Here is a 16,595-nt window from a genome sequence, read left to right as displayed (position 1 = left end):
TCTGTCATATTTCTTCATGCTGTTGTGTTAAACACACGGTCATGATCGAATACAGACTACGAGTATTATTTTGATAATTTCTGTATAACTTCTCTCATACAGTATTGTGATTGTTTTCTGTTTTACTTTCTACAACAAGCAGAGGTGAAAGCATTAGGCCATAGTATAGGAAGAAGCTTTGAAAACTGATTGTTTAGGTTTCGCCATAACAATGAGCTTAGGTTAGCGAGTCATGTTAGACTAACTGCCCCGGCTCGAGCGTGGTTTTCTTGCTATGTAGATAATGAGTGTTTGATAAGAGGCTGTAAATTTTTGTGAAGTATCAGAAGATGTTAGAGGCCAATAGTTTACGTAGACCCTTAAAGCACACCAGCAGCCTGCTCAGTTTTTTTCCTTTTGTCTTCAGGTGTTGCTTCTTTTTCTGTAGCTAACCTGATAGCCTAGGTTAATTCCTCTCTCTTGGTCTCATTGTGCTCTGCCTTCTTTTCCTCCCTATGTGGTTCAGGAGAAAAATGATAATAATTGACATAGTATATTCTTTTATTAGTTAGGTTTTGATTGAAATATTAGGGCCAAAATTGCCTTCCCCAGTTTTTTATCTTTTTAGATATCCCCCGTGAGAGAAAAGTTTTCTGAGTTCGAGTCTTTGCTTCTGTCTGTAGCTCACCCTCTGAACTGCAGTGCGCCGGTTGGTTGTCTTTGTTGATAGGAAACCAAGGCGTGTCTTGCGACCAAGGTTCTGTGCCCTTCGACAACTTTCTCACTGTTTTTTCCGGTTCAGCACTAAGTTGCTGCACAGCTCCAGTTGGATGGGTTCTGTTATTTGACTTATGTTAGTTGGCTCCAGTGTTGCCAACTATGACAACCTGAAATCCACTAAACTAAGCAATTTTTCCTTTCAGTTGGTAACTCTGGGTGACTCCAGTAACATCCCTTTGGAAAGTGTATCGAGATATAGGTGGTTGTTAGTGTTAGAATTTCAGACATTTTACGTTTGCCTTAGTAGTTCTGAGCCACGTGTCAGTTCTGCTGCCCCCTTTTGCCCTTGCTATCATCCCTAATCAGACTATAACTCACGCCCCTCTTACTCAGTTTCTCTCTCATTCGTGTCGTATTTGTTACCTTGTGACAATTATTCCTTTTCGTATAGCAGCTAGTCCTTTCCGCCATTTATTACCTATCTAAAGACAGTTAGCTTGGTGGTTAGTCATCTCTCACTTTTCAGTATTTGCCTCTTGAATGCCTTACAGTCACTTGGTGATGTGATGATGTCATGCAAGAACCTTCTTGCTTCCCCACCCTCCATCCAGTGCGTACTCCGTCATACCATGATGTCTTTACTGACATTTTTCTCCGTTCAGACTTGTGTGTTTCAATCGTGATTTGGTTGATTCTTCTTTAGTATTTAAGCAATGCATAGCTTGCTTTGTTCCGTTTTCACTTCCTTTTGCTGAGGATGATTCCATTAACTGGCCCTGGTTAGTTTTACGTACACTACTACCTCGGATCTTGTTCAAATGCGTAAAAAATTACATTACACTGATTAGATTAGGATGCATTATCGTGAAGTGGAACCTTTGGGATATGGTTTATGTATCAGTTGAAGAGAAACAGAAACTGTTTAGTGTTAATTCTGCTCCCAACTTGATGAGTTTGTGATCGCAATTGTGTTTGTAGAGGGAGCCTTTTATGCTACCTTTCGGATGCCACGACATCTTTTTAGAGGTGGGTTAGAACTTGCATACGATGTACAATTTTCACCACCTGTTCAACTTCCAGTTTCAAATTCTCAACTTCTGATTTCAAGTTCTTGAACCTAGGAAATGAAGACTCCTGGAAAGGTAATTTGGCCTAATTGTGAAGCAAAAGCAACTCTGAATGCGGTATGTATTTGGTTCTTAGCGCTACAGCCTTAATTTTTATCTTATTTATGTACAAAAATAAAAATACCCTGTACGTAATATATTTTCATACACATTTTAAACATAAAAGCATAAACATTTAAAAAATCAACACATTGATCGCTAAATTTGCACTCTTTTCAACTCAATATTTTCAGAAGAGCAGCAGACAGCGGCTTACAAGAACGAACATGAAAAAACATCGTATTCGATAACTTGAAGGGCAGTTTCAAAAGCTGCCTTTTTATCATATTTCTGCACAGAAATAAAAATACCTTATACGTAATATGTTTTCATACACATTTTAAACATGAAAGCTTAAACATTTATAAAATCGACATATCGATAGCTAATTTGCATTTTTTTTTTTTTTTTTTTTTTGTTTTTACTCAATATTTTCGGAAGAGGGGCAGGCGGCAGCTCACAAGAAAGAACATGAAAAAACATCGTATTTGATAACGTGAAGGGCAGTTTCAAAAGCTGCCTTCGTATCATATTTCTGTGCAGAAATAAAAATACCTTATACGTAATACATTTTCATACACATTTTAAACGTGAAAGCATGATCATTTATAAATCAACACATCCATAGCTAAATTTGCACTTATGTAACTCGATTTTTCGGCATAGAACAGCGTCAGAGGCATATATTTTACCCTAATACCTATGTAATAACTCCATAAAATTTGTTAAAATAATTTGCATAACTTTCATGGTCTGAACGGTATTTCTACAAATGTATGAACTCTTTAGACAACGGCGCTGTTAACTGAAAATTGTGCCGTAAAAATACCTTAAAATGCCGTATTTTTTTAATGAATATTTTTTATGACAGCAGTGAAATCGATTTGCTGCTGAGCGATTGCGCCGTTAACCGCGGGCCGCCTGTATTGATCATTATTAATATTTCAAAATTAGTAAATCATATTTGTATCATAAAAATGTATTTAGGCATGAAAATAACATCAAAATATGACAATTTGTCCAAAATTGCATTTTTCCTAACTATACAAACCTGAGGTCCTTTTACAAAAGGAAGGTTACTAACGGCAGCTGGATAGGTCGTAAGCTATCGAACAAGGGGTTCGGTAGTTAACTGCTTGTCCTACAGTGCGCGCGCCGTGCAACTGGGAGGTGAAGAATCACTTTTGCTTTAGGCCCAAGCAAAAACTGCAGAGTGAGGGGTGGTATGAGGTGGGACTATGTGTAAAAGGACCTCAGGTTGTGTCATTTGTTCCGACACGGGATACAAACCTTTCGGTCCTTTTACAATAGGAAGACTCACTTCTTGGTGGGAGGAATCTGAGTCTTTTGTGAATAGACTGGTGTTCGCCCAACCTTGGAATACCTCCCTGGTCGTAAGAGCGAGGGAGGGATCCAAGCCTCTGTCCGATTGATCGGGGTGTGCACCGCAGGATCAATGGTCAGACCTCTGGACCAAGTACTAAGAGACGCAAGCGTATCTCTTCGTACCAGCAAGCAAGAACAAGTTCCTGTTTGCAAGAGGCAACATAAAGTTATGGGTTTGTCTCTTTTTGGCATCCACTTCCCCCCCCTTGTAGGAAGAATTGGTGGATATTCTGCTCCTATCCCTAGTGAAAGGGATAGGATGGGGCTCTGTCATATAGCTCACCTGCATCTCGTCCTTATCCAGCATGGTGACGGCCGTGTCCCTCTGCCCACAGGTAGAGGGGGAGAAAAAGATGGGAAGAGGAGCCAGTCACTCTCTCATTCACTCATCCATTCTTACAGTCACACCAGGACTCGATGCTGTTTCAGCCTGCGAGGGTCTGGGGTAGCTACACAACGTGTTGAGCAGCCACCACGGGTCCCAAGGAAAAAGTATCCAAGTACCTGTGGGCAATATCCCGAAGGTAGAAGGAGGTGAAGGTAGTCTGGTTGGCCTAGACCCCTGCCTTCAGGACCTGCGCCACGGAAAAGTTCTTGCGGAACGCAAGGGAAGGACCAATGCTCCTGACTTCGTGGGCTCCCGGACGGAACGTATGGATGTCGTCACTACCATCAGCCTCATACGCTCTCCTGATCACCTCACGCAGCCAGAAAGAAAGTGTGTTCTTGGATACTTCTTTCTTGGTCACCCCGGTGCTAACGAAGAGGCGTCGACACTCAGGCCTGAGGTGTCGAGTTCTCTTCAGATTGCGTCGTAGCGCCCTTACAGGACAAAGCAGCATCTCATCCGCATCATTATCGGTGAAGTCCATTAGGGAGGGAATTGTGAAAGACTCGAACCTGTCGTCAGGGATCGACGGTTTCTGAGTCTTCGCAATGAAGTTCGGGACGAAATCGAGCGTCACAGATCCCCATCCCCTGGAATGTCTCGCGTCGAAGGATAGACCATGAAGTTCCCCTACTCTCTTCGCCGATGCCAGGGCCAGCAAGAAGAGGGTCTTGAGGGTCAGATCCCTGTCTGACGACTCTTGGAGTGGCTCGAAGGGTCTTCGAGTCAAACTCCTAAGGACAAGAGTCACGTCCCACTCAGGGGGCCTGAGTCCCCTGGGTGGGCAAGACCTTTCGAAGCTCCTCATGAGCAAGGATATCTCGAATGAGTTCGAAATGTCCAATGCCCTCAGTTTCAGGACTAGTGCCAGGGCGGCTCTATATCCTTTCACTGTGGGGACTGAGAGGAGCTTCTCTCGGTGAAGAAATACGACGAAATCTGCTACCTGCTGAAGAGTGGCTCTGAGAGGAGATAGACCCCGTCTACGACACCAACCACAGAAGACGGCCCACTTCCCCTGGTACACAGCTGCAGATGACTGTCGGACGTTTCCAGCCATCTCTGTTGCTGCGCTACGAGAAAAGCCTCTCATTCGCGTGAGATGGTGGATAACAGCCAGCCGTGAAGTTGTAGAGACTGGACTGCTTGGTGGTACCGTTCTACGTGTGGCTGGGCGAGAAGGTTGTGCCAATGGGGAATCTCTCGGTGCTTCTGCGAGAAGAGCCAGCAGGTCCAGATACCAAATGGCCTGAGGCCATTTGGGAGCCACCAGGATCATCCTGAGATTCGGGGTGGTTAGCGCTCGACTGATCACCTTGCGAATCAGGCTGAACGGGGGAAAGGCATAAACGAAGAGGTCCCACGGGTGTTGAAGAGCGTCCTCTGCAGCTGCCCATGGGTCCGGCACGGCTGAAAAGAAAACTTGAAGTTTCCTGTTGTGCCGGGAGGCGAATAGATCCACGACTGGACGCCCCCACAGGTCGAAGAGCCTTTCTGCCACGTCCTGGTGTGGGGACCATTCGGTCCCTATCACCTGATCCCGATGGCTGAGCTTGTCTTCTACTACATTCCTCTTCCCTGGAATGTAGCGGGCTGACAGCTCTATTGAGTGAGCCACGGCCCACTCATGCGCCTGCCGTGTCAACTGATACAACGGGAGAGACACACCCCCCTGTTTGTTGATGTAAGCCACTACCGTGGTGTTGTCGCACATCAACACCACTGAGTGTCCCACCAAGCGGTCCTGGAACTCTTGGAGAGCGAGAAACGCTGCCTTGAGCTCTAGGACATTGATGTGAAGGTGCTTGTCGCAATCGTCCCACACTCCTGAAGTCAGTAACTCCTCCAGGTGTGCGCCCCATCCCTCGTTCGATGCGTCTGAGAACAGCAGCATCTCCGGGGGGGGAGTGCCTAGAGGCACTCCTCTTAAGAGGTTCCTGTCGTCGAGCCACCAGGCTAGGTCCTGCCTTACCTCCAGCGTGAGGGACATGGGGAAGTATGGTGGGTCCGCCGCCTGTGACCAACTCTCCTTTAGTCTCCACTGAAGAGACCGCAGGTGAAGACGCCCGTGAGGGACTAACTTCTCGAGTGACGACAGGTGGCCGATCACGACTTGCCATTGCTGAACTGCCTGTTCCTGCCGAGACAGGAACTGGTTGGCTGCCTCCCTGAACCTGCTGATCCGTGAGTCTGCGGGGAAGACTCGCCCTGCTACTGTGTCGATCAGCATACCCAGGTACTTCATCTTCTGCTTGGGTTTGAGATCGGACTTCTCGAAGTTCACCACGATCCCCAGATCACGGCAAAACTCCAGTAGTCAATTTCTGTCCTGCAGCAACTGTGAGCGGGAGCTCGCCAGGACTAGCCAATCGTCAAGATACCTCAGAAGACGTATCCCGTGCGAATGGGCCCAAGCAGACACCAGAGTGAACACTCGCGTGAACCCCTGTGGGGTGGTTGAGAGACCAAAGCAAAGTGCCCTGAATTGGTACACCGTCCCGTCGAGGATGAAGCGGAGCTACTTTCTGGAGGATTGATGGACGGGTATTTGAAAATATGCGTCCTTCAGATCCACTGAAAGCATGAAATCATTCTCCCTGATGGAGTCCAGCATGGAACGTGCCGTCTCCATCGTGAATCGAGTCTGGCGAACAAATCGGTTCAGGGGAGAGAGATCTATCACTGGGCGCCAGCTCCCCGTAGACTTTTCCACCAGAAAAAGACGACTGTAGAAGCCTGGTGACTGATCCGTGACGATCTCTACAGCTCGTTTGCTCAGCATGGACTCGATCTCCTGTCGTAGCGCCACGTCCTTCGATGAACCTGGAAAGTAAGTCTGTAGATGGACTGGGTTGGAGGTGAGGGGTGGCTGAGATTCGAAGGGTAATAGATATCCCTCCCGAAGGACATCTACTATCCAGGTCTCGGCGTCGTAGCGCTGCCAAGTTGCCCAATGGCTCACCAGGCACCCCCCCACTTCTGGCAGCAGGTGAGGGGGAACGCCGTCCCTAGCGTTTCCCCCCTTTCTTCGACTTCTTCCCTGCCCCCCCTCATGAGAAGGACGGCTGGGAGGAGGGCTGGTTACGGCCCCCCTTGGCAGAAGTCGAAGAAGACAGTCTTTCCTCGGGGCTTCGATGAGGCAATCGTCTTAGCAGCCGAGGAAGCGCCAGCCGAGCTCTTGGGCATGGCCGCAGTTCGAGGCTGCCCAGAAGCCTTCGAAACTGCCTGGTGAACAAGACGGTCACTGTCGTCAGTGCGCCGTCTGTCCACTGCACCGTCCACCATCTCTTTAGGGAAGAGAGAGGAGGAACTCCGTACTGGTCCGTTGCGTAGGCCCAACACCGCCTCATGCCCAGCCGCCCTGGATACTCGGGTAAGGACTGCGTCCCTACGGCGAAGTACCAAGTTGGCCCACAGGTTTGCCGTCTGGTGGGCGAGGAAGGAGATGGCTCTTCCTCCAGACTGACAAAGTCTCCTGAAAGCCGAGTCTTCTTCGGGGAAGATTCCCCCGGAGTTGGCTGCGACCTTAGACACTGTGAGGGACCACAGGTCTAACCAGGAGACGGCCTGGAAAGCTGCCATAGCGGTAGATTCTAGGCCTAGTGCCTCTTGCTGCGAGAACCAGAGGTTCTCAGACAGGAGCTGCTGCAGACACACCCGGAGTTAGCCTGGCTAACTCTGGGTTCACCTGCTTGGGCGGCATTGGATCCTCTGAAGGTACGTAAAAGTGCCGCTGTCGCAGTAGAGGAGGTGGAAGCAGCTTGTTCGATCTGCCTGACCTGAGAGAGCCTTCCTGTCCGGAGACGAGAGAATCTACCTGTTTCAGAACAGAATTGGCAAGCTCAGACCGTGGCAATCCCACCGTCGGTTTGGGTTCCCTCTTCGGGCCCCAAAACGACTCGAGCCGGGACATGGGCTCAGATGGTGGGAGCGGCGATCCTTCCCCGAGGTTGTTGTGCTGACGAATCAGCGCAATAACCTCGACAAAGTTCCTCTGGATCTCGGGAGTCACTGCATCTTGTGGAGTATGACCGTCAAGTCCCTCGAACAAGAGCACATCCCAAGACCCTCCCCCTTCAGGAGGGGGAACGGCGACAGACTCCTCTTGGTCTCCTCCTGTCACTTGCGCGTACGTCCTGGTCGATCCAAGGACCGTGCCTGGCATGTACGGCGTCGTGACGGGATCGTGCGGGGCGCGCCCCTCACAATCACTCCGCAATGCCTCGCTCTTCCCGGTGTAACCCGAGGAAGTTGAAGGCACGGGAGAGGCAGACCTGACGCTCCCCCCTCGCTCACTGGCAGAACCAGCGGGCTTGGAGGGCTGCAGGCGATCACCAACCCGCGGTGGTGATCGAGCTGCAGGCCTAGTCGAGACGTCTCCCTGGGGAGAACGGCTGGACCAAGAACAGCGGCCCCGATCTCGTGTGTCAGAGGAGCTACTGCTGGTTGCCGTACTTGTCTGTTCCCTGTGGGAGCGACGGTCAGGCGACCTGCAGAGACCACTGTCACGGTGAGACCGGTGCTTGTCCTCATGGCGCGTCGAACCGCTGGCGGCGATTGGGGGGACCTCTTCCCAGCCTCAGCCCGTGGCCGGTCAGAGACCGTCACGTCAACCCGGGTAGCCAGCTGGTCGCTACGAGAGCGAGAGCTGGCCTGGTGAGAGTCGCCTGAGCGGCTCTCACCAGCCTTCCACTCCGTGCCGTGAACCTGGCGCCGAGCGAGCTCTGGCGTCTGGTTCTTTGCTGCACAGTCACCGGTAGGCGACCGTACACTCGGTACCTCTCGCGAACGAGAGGCCGAGATGGAACCTGATGCAGCGACAGAGCCCCTGACACCCCGTAGTCTTCTTCCTTGCGGAAGAAGAGACGGGCCCTCTCCCGAAGGAGCAGGAGGACCAGCGGAAGAACCCCCCGTCCCACCGGAGTGAGACGGGCCCTGAGAAGCTCCCGAAGGAGACTTCTTAGGAGGGGAGGAGGGAACCTTCTTCCTCGGCTGTGAAGCCTTGGAAGTCGAAGGGGGAGAGGCGGCAGACGAAGACGACGACGACACCTTCCTCTACTTCCTCTTCTTCTTCGTCAGCTTCCTCAGGACAGACGTTAAGTCTGCCATCCAGGGCAGAGCCGGGGCTGCTGTTGCCGAAGCAACAGGGCCCAGACGCACCTGTCCGGACAGACCAACGTCTGGTGCAGCAACGCCACGAGCAGGAACGACATCGGCAGGTGCGGACATCTCAGGAACTGCAGGAACATCAGGAACGGCAGGAACTACAGGAACGGTCAGCACAGTCTGGGTAGGTACGGCAGTCGGCACAGGCATCACTTCACAAGTAATAAACAATGAAAACAAAAATGATTGTACTTACAATTCAGTTTCACAAAGCAAACAAAGAGAAAACACAACCATACGAAAAGCACAAACGACGATGAAGCGGGCAGAGAGCGTTGATAAACACGTCCACACGCCAGCAAGTCGAAAGCAAAAGAGATTCTTCACCTCCCAGTCGCGTGGTGCGCGCACTGTCGGACAAGCAGTTAACTACCGAACCCCTTGTTCGAAAGCTTACGACCTATCCAGCTGCCACTAGTAACCTTCCTATTGTAAAAGGACCGAAAGGTTTGTATCCCGTGTCGGAACAAACACTAATTAGTGACTATTTATTGTCAAAAAAAAACCCGCGAATAGACGAATTCCCTGCAAATAATGCTTAGATATGGTCCAGAGAGAAATCCGTGAGTCCGCGAATCTGGAGAACGCAAATACGGGGGCCCACTGTGTGTATATATACAGTGGTCCCCCCGTATTCGCGGGGGATGCGTACCAGACCCCACCGTGAATAGTTAGAACCCGCGAATGTTTGGAACCCCTATAAAAATGCTAAAAACAGCCTATTTTGTTAGTTAAAACTTAAGAAAAACAACTAAAAATGTTCATACTTGGATTTTTTAATAGTTTTATCACAAAAAGTGCATTTTATGATGAAATTGATAAAAAAAACCAGGAATTTGTGGATATTTCTCATAGAAAAATACCGCGAATGCGCGAATTTCCGCAAATAATGCGGGGAAACGTTCCCGAGAGAAATCCACGAATGTGTGAGTCCGCAAATCCGGAGAACGCGAATACGGGGCCCCACTGTATATATATAATTTATATATATATCTATATATATATATATATATATATATATATATATATATATATATATATATATATTGTGTGTATATGCACATGCGTATACAGTGGTACCTTGAGATATGAGATTAATTTGTTCCGGAACCGGGCTCGGAACTCGAAAAACTCGGATCTCAAATCAATTTTTCCCATATAAATGTAGAAATATAGTACAAAAAAATTAGACAGTAATATATTTTAGTAATGAATAGAATTAAAGTAAAATAAAGAAAAGAAAAAGTTAATTTAATCTAACCTTGGTGACAGTCGCGTGCGGGCGGCTAAGGGAGGCGAGTGACGGAGGGGGAGGGCTGGACGGCTACATTAGTCCCGTTACGTAAACAGGAATTTTCCTAACAGAAAATGAAAAATGAACATTAAAATGTAAACTAAAACTGCATTTCCTTAACTTTAATAGAAATTAGAAATTAACGTAATGCAATTTTAACTTTAAACTTCTTAAATGTAAGTTTAATTAATCACTTTGTTTCTGACTTTTAACTTTCGGCAGTTTCACTTGCACTTTTCTTGTAAGTTACTGAAAGAGGTTTGCTTTTGCCTCCCTTGTAGTAAAAATGTTACGGAAAATTTAGCAATGAATAACAAAGTTACGTAACATAACAAAAAGTTAAGAACACGTAATCTTACCTTGCTGACAGGCGAGTGCGGCTGGCTAACGGAGGCGAGTGGCGGAGGAGGAGGAGGGAGCAGGGAGGGGCTAGTCCCGTTACGTAAACAGCATTTTTTCTAATACAAAATGATAACATTAAAATGTAAACTAAAACTGCATTTCCTTAACTTTAATAAAAATTTGCACTTTCCTTAACTTAAATTTGAAAAAATACTAAATGCACTTTAAACTTAAAACTTAACCTAAGCGATACGTAAGTTTAATCAGCACTTGTTTTCTGCCTTTTAGAATCACTTTCGGCACTTTCATTTGCGCTTCTCTTTAACAAAAATTTATCCAGAGAGCTTTGCTTCTGCCTCCCTTTTAGAATGTTCCGGAAATGAGTCAAACAAGTGTCATTAAATAACGCTGAAACACGACTAGTCGAAACTTTTTCTGGATGTTTCTGTTCAATGAAACTCTAAAGTGTTTCCCACATTGCTCATGTCTTTAATTTGACTTGTAGGAATCACTTCCTGCGGCTCTTCCTCCCCCTCGCTACTGCTACTAATCTCTTGCAGGGCCTTCGTATGTTGCATCACCTGCAGCTCCTTCAACTCCTCAATTGAGAGTTCCTCCTCATGTTCCTCGACGAGTTCGTTGACGTCGCCCTCATCTACCTCCAGACCCATCGACTTTCGGAGGGACACAATCTCCTCCACCGTTGCTTGGGGTTCGAACCCTTCGAAGTCCCTCTCTGAAACAGCATCAGGCCATAGCTTTTTCCATGCCGAGTTCAAGGTTCGTCTCGTTACCTCTTGCCATGCCGAGTCAATGATACGTAAACATACGACGATATTGTAATGCTCTTTCCAAAACTCTCGAAGGGTAAGCTTGGTGTTCTCTGTCACCTCAAAGTATCGGCGGAACAAGTGCTTTGTGAAAAGCTTTTTAAAATTTGCAATGACCTGCTGATCCATTGGTTGCAGGATGGAAGTCGTGTTGGGTGGGAGGTAGAGGACTTTCACAAACTGGAACTCCTCGAGAATGTCATCTTGAAGACCAGGTGGGTGGGCCGGAGCATTATCCAAAATTAATAAGGCTTTCAGTGGGAGGTTATTCTTTTGAAGATATTCCTTCACTGAAGGACTGAAGACGAGGTTTACCCAATCTTTAAAGAACTGCCGCGTAACCCATGCCCTTGCATTCACGCGCCACATTACGTGCAGTTTTTCTTTCAGAATTTTGTGTGACTTGAACGCTCAAGGATTTTCAGAATGGTAGACTAGCAGTGGCTTTACTTTACAGTCACCACTAGCATTTGCACACAATGCAAGGGTCAGACAGTCCTTCATGGGTTTATGGCCTGGCATCTTCATCTCCTCTTCGGTGATGTACGTCCTCCGTGGCATTTTTTTCCAAAATAATCCCGTCTCATCGCAGTTAAAGACTTGTTGCGGGATGTAGCCTTCCTCCTCAATAAGCTCAGCAAACTCGACGATGTATCTTTCAGCTCCCTTTACATCGGCACTCGCAGCTTCGCCATGCCTCACCACCGAATGAATGCCACTTCTCTTCTTAAAATTATTGAACCACCCACAACTTGCCTTAAACGTGTCTTCTGCTCCCCCTTCTGAAGTTGATGCCTCTTTCTTCTTCAAATCTGCGTAAATAATGCGAGCCTTTTCGCAAATTATACTCTCCGTCACTGTATCTCCCGGTAGTTCCTTCTCTTTCACCCATACCAAGAGCAGCTTCTCCATTTCTTCATGGACATTTGTCCTTAACCCTTAAACGCCGAAGCGGTAAAAAAAAAAAATGTCTCCCGTGAGCCAGAGGTGTTTCAGTGAGCGCGGAAGCGGAAAAAATATTTTTTTCAAAAAATCACAGCGCGCTTAGTTTTCAAGATTAAGAGTTCATTTTTGGTTCCTTTTTTTTTCATTGGCTGAAGTTTAGATGTAACCATCAGAAATGAAAAAATTATCATTATCATATATAAATAATGCGATATATGATAGCGCAAAAACGAAATTTCATATATAATTGTATACAAATCGCGCTGTGCGCAAAACGGTTAAAGGTAACAAGTTACTTTTTTTTCGTTGTAATGTACACTAAATTGCGATCATTTTGGTATATAACACATTGTAAAACGATAAAAGCAACAGAGAAAAAATATTATCACAAAATAATGCATGAATTTGTAATGCGCGGACGTAAACATATTTTTTTCAAAAATTCACCATAAATCTAAATATTGTCCTAGAGACTTCCAATTTCTTTCAAAATGAAGACAAATGATTGAATATTACTATACTGTAAGAGTATTAGCTTACAAATGCAGTTTTCGACCATATCCGACGAGTTAAAGTTGACCGAATGTCGAATTTTTTTATATATATTTTTTTATATGCAATCATTTCAGAAATAAGAAAAGCTACAACCTTCAAATATTTTTTGTTTTATTCTACATGAAATTGCGCACATTTTCATATATAAAACTCTATGAAATGCCTAATATGAAACAGAGCAAATATTCCGAGAATGGGACGTACGCATTTCGGAGATTTGTGGCGGAGAATCCGCGCGCGGAGGGAAGGAAAATTTTTTTTTTTTAAATTCACCATAAATCTAAATATTGTGCTAGAGACTTCGAATTTGTTTTCAAGATGAAGATAAATGACTGAATATTACTAGACTGTAAGAGTTTTAGCTTACAATTGCGTTTTTGTCCATTTCGGTAGAGTCAAAGTTGACCGAACGTGGTTTTTTTTCTATTTATCGTGATTTATATGCAAATATTTCAAAAATGAGAAAAGCTGCAACCTTCAATAATTTTTTTTTGTATTTTACATGAAATTGCGCACATTTTCATATATAAAACTTTATGTAACGGCTAATTTAAAATGGTGCAAACATTACCACAATCGCTCGTATGATTTTTTCGGAAGAGTTACCACGCGGACGTAAAGAAAATGTTATTTTTTTCATAAATTCACCATAAATCGAAATATTGTGCTAGAGACTTCCAATTTGTTGCAAAATGAAGGTAAATGTTTGAATATTACTAGAATATAAGCATTTTAGCTTACAATTGCGTTTTTTGACCATTTCGGTAGAGTCAAAGTTGACCGAAGGTTGAAAATTTGTCACTTATCATTTTTTATATGAAAATATTTCAAAATTGATAAAAGCTACAACCATGGGTTGTTTTTAGTTGTATTGTGCATGAAATTGCGCACATTTTCATATATAAAACTTTATGTAACGGCTAATTTAAAATGGTGCAAACATTACCACAATCGCATGTATGATTTTTTTTGGAAGAGTTACCGCGCGGACGTAAGGAAAAGGTTTTTTCATAAATTCACCATAAATCGAAATATTGTGCTAGAGACTTCCAATTAGTTGCAAAATTAAGGTAAATGATTGAATATTACTAAAATATAAGAGTTTTAGCTTACAATTGCTTTTTTTGACCATTTCGGTAGAGTCAAAGTTGACCGAAGGTTGAAATTTTGGCACTTATCATTATTTATATGAAAATATTTCAAAACTGATAAAAGCTACAATCATGAGTATTTTTTTGTTGTATTCTACATAAAAATGCGCACATTTTCATATATAATACTCCATGTAACGGCTAATTTAAAATGGTACAAAAATTATGTCAAAGTGACGAAATAATTTCCGAGATGTGTCACAGATACTTTTTAGTGCGGCAAGAAAGAAATTTGCGCTTGCGCGCCTGCGTAACGATTGTAAACAAAACAACACCTTGATCCGTGAACTCCCAGCATCCCCCAAGGCGCGTGATTCAAAAGTTTTAGGCTGGTAAGCCTATAAGTATTTTTCCGCGAATTTTAAAAAAAACTTTTGTAAGTCGACATAAAATACGTCCAGTCGGCACACGAGAGACAAAAACTGTTGACGTAAAATATGTCCAGTCGGCAGTAAAGGGTTAATTGCGACAGAATTGTAGTTCCTTTAGCTGTTTTTGCACTTTTGATGGCATCCTTTTGCTTTAGGATGGTACAAATGGTCGATGTGCTACGCTCATATACCTGGGCCAGTTCCATCACTCGTACACGACGCTCATGTTTTTCTATTATTTCTCGCTTTACCTCTATCGGCAGCATTCTCTTCTTCTTCTCGCCACTCTCCTTTGCACGTACTTTCTTTGGCCCCATGATGGTAGGTAAAAAAGTTCACTAATTCGTGAAAAGACAGCGAAAACACGAGTACAGCTCACAAACACAACTTAAATCTGTCGGTCACGCGTGCGAGTGAGCGCGTGGGATGCTCCCAGCTGATGCTGCCCGCGAACGCCAACTAGCGGTGGCGTCCCTGAACCAACTCGGATCTCGGGACACAGCTCGGGTCTCAAAGCAAAATTTGGACCGAATTCCACCTCGGGTCTCAAAGCACTCGTATCACAGGACGCTCGTATCTCGAGGTACCACTGTATATGACTTCACATTCATTTCCATCAATGTATAGAGTATAGTGGACACATACACGCACATAATTGTACTATTATATTTAATATTTATTTTACTTTTTTCCATATCAACCCATGAATTTTCCATTTTTTCTGGTGATTCTCTTGAAAAAATAATGCAGCTGTCTCATTAGCCCATGAACGAAGAGTTTCCATGACTATCATAAAAAGAATAAAAATTATACGCATCCTTAGGCATAAGGAAAAGTGCATCCCCATGCGCTCGATTTATCCCTGAAAAAACGTCGCGAAAGTCTGGTAACATTGTTGGATGATGATCCTCGAATATGTTGGCAACATATGGAAACCCACCTTCCACCTCTTGATCTTCCAATTCATTATCAATTATTTCACTTATTACATCACTTGATAGCTCGTCACCACTCACATACTCTTCCTCGGAAGAGATATCACAGTTCTCACTCATGTTTTTGCAGTAAAATCATCAAATAAAACGAATAAAAACATCAAATAAAATTATGAAATTCATGAAAAAACATAAACTCAACCATTACTGTGCGTCAACTGTTAAGGAGGCTGTGACATCATAGCCAAGAATGTCCACGATTGGCTGAAGAAAAAAGTAGGAGGAGTTTAGTGTGTGTTGGTACAGCCTACCCACGCCTGCAAAAGCCAATTGGAGACATAACCCAACACTACAAGCTTTCCTATTGTGCTATGGTGTTATGACAACATATTTACGTCACAGGGAGCATCACTGCACCCTCCATGACGTCGTAGAAACGTCTCAGTCCCAAAGGGGTTAAGTAGTTTCAGTGGCGTTACAGCTCGGCCACAGAACAAATTAAACTTGTAGGTCAAGGTACCACTGTATTGGAGACTTCAACGCAACAATACTTTAATAATTATCCATATACATACTTGGAGATTTCAATGCTGCCATACAGTAGGTAGTTACCCATATACATACTGGAGACTTCAGTGCAGCAGTCCAGTAAGTAACAATCCATATAGTACCTGGAGATTTCAACACTGCCACACAGTAGGTAGTTATCTATATACGTCAGACCTCAGATTTCATATGCCCTGATTTTCGTCAACTTTTTCCAACAAAATTTCCTTGGAATTTGTACACCTGGAAATGCTCCTTCCAGGGGCCCACCTCGTGACTAGCATCCCATGTTCTCTCATTACCCATTCTGCTTTTGCCTTTGTTGTTTTTTGTGTTTTTCCTTTGTGCTTTTTTATTTGAGTGGCACTGCTAAATAAGCCATCATGGGGCCAAAGAAAGTTCCAAGTGCTAGCCCTTCTGTAAAAAAGGCGAGAAACACTATAGAATTTGAGAAAGAACTCATAGCAAAATGTTGGAGGAAGTTGTATGGCAATTTCAGTGAGAAAATCCCTACAACAAGCGCTGCTGTTAGTGAATATAAGGCCAGCAGAAGCAGGTTTGAAAAATTAAGAAAGCGAATGTGCATATATCATGTGCCTACTTCAGTGGTTAAGGACATGTTTGCAAAGTGGAGTGATGTAAATAGTTTTGTGGAGAATTATCATCCCAAGAAAGATGTTGTAATCCATGTTTCCAACATATTTAATGACAATGCCTTGTTTCACTTTGGGCAAATTTTGAAGAGATGCCAAAAACAAATGTCTCTGGACAGTTTTGCTGTGCGACAGGGATCCAGCAACTCTCAAGCTGGTCCTAGTGCC

At 44.8% G+C, this 16,595-nt stretch overlaps 1 protein-coding gene across 2 annotated transcripts in view; it reads left to right on the top strand.

The window, feature by feature from the left end:
- The window catches only part of LOC135219142 (negative elongation factor B-like), a 115,281-nt gene that overhangs the window by 82,192 nt on the left and 16,494 nt on the right, over positions 1 to 16,595 (top strand). The window lies entirely within an intron of this gene.

Source organism: Macrobrachium nipponense, chromosome 1, assembly GCF_015104395.2.
Source record: "Macrobrachium nipponense isolate FS-2020 chromosome 1, ASM1510439v2, whole genome shotgun sequence".
In the NCBI taxonomy this organism is placed as follows: domain Eukaryota; kingdom Metazoa; phylum Arthropoda; class Malacostraca; order Decapoda; family Palaemonidae; genus Macrobrachium; species Macrobrachium nipponense.
Note: the sequence above shows the minus strand (reverse complement) of the source record. Positions and strands in the feature narration are given on the sequence as shown.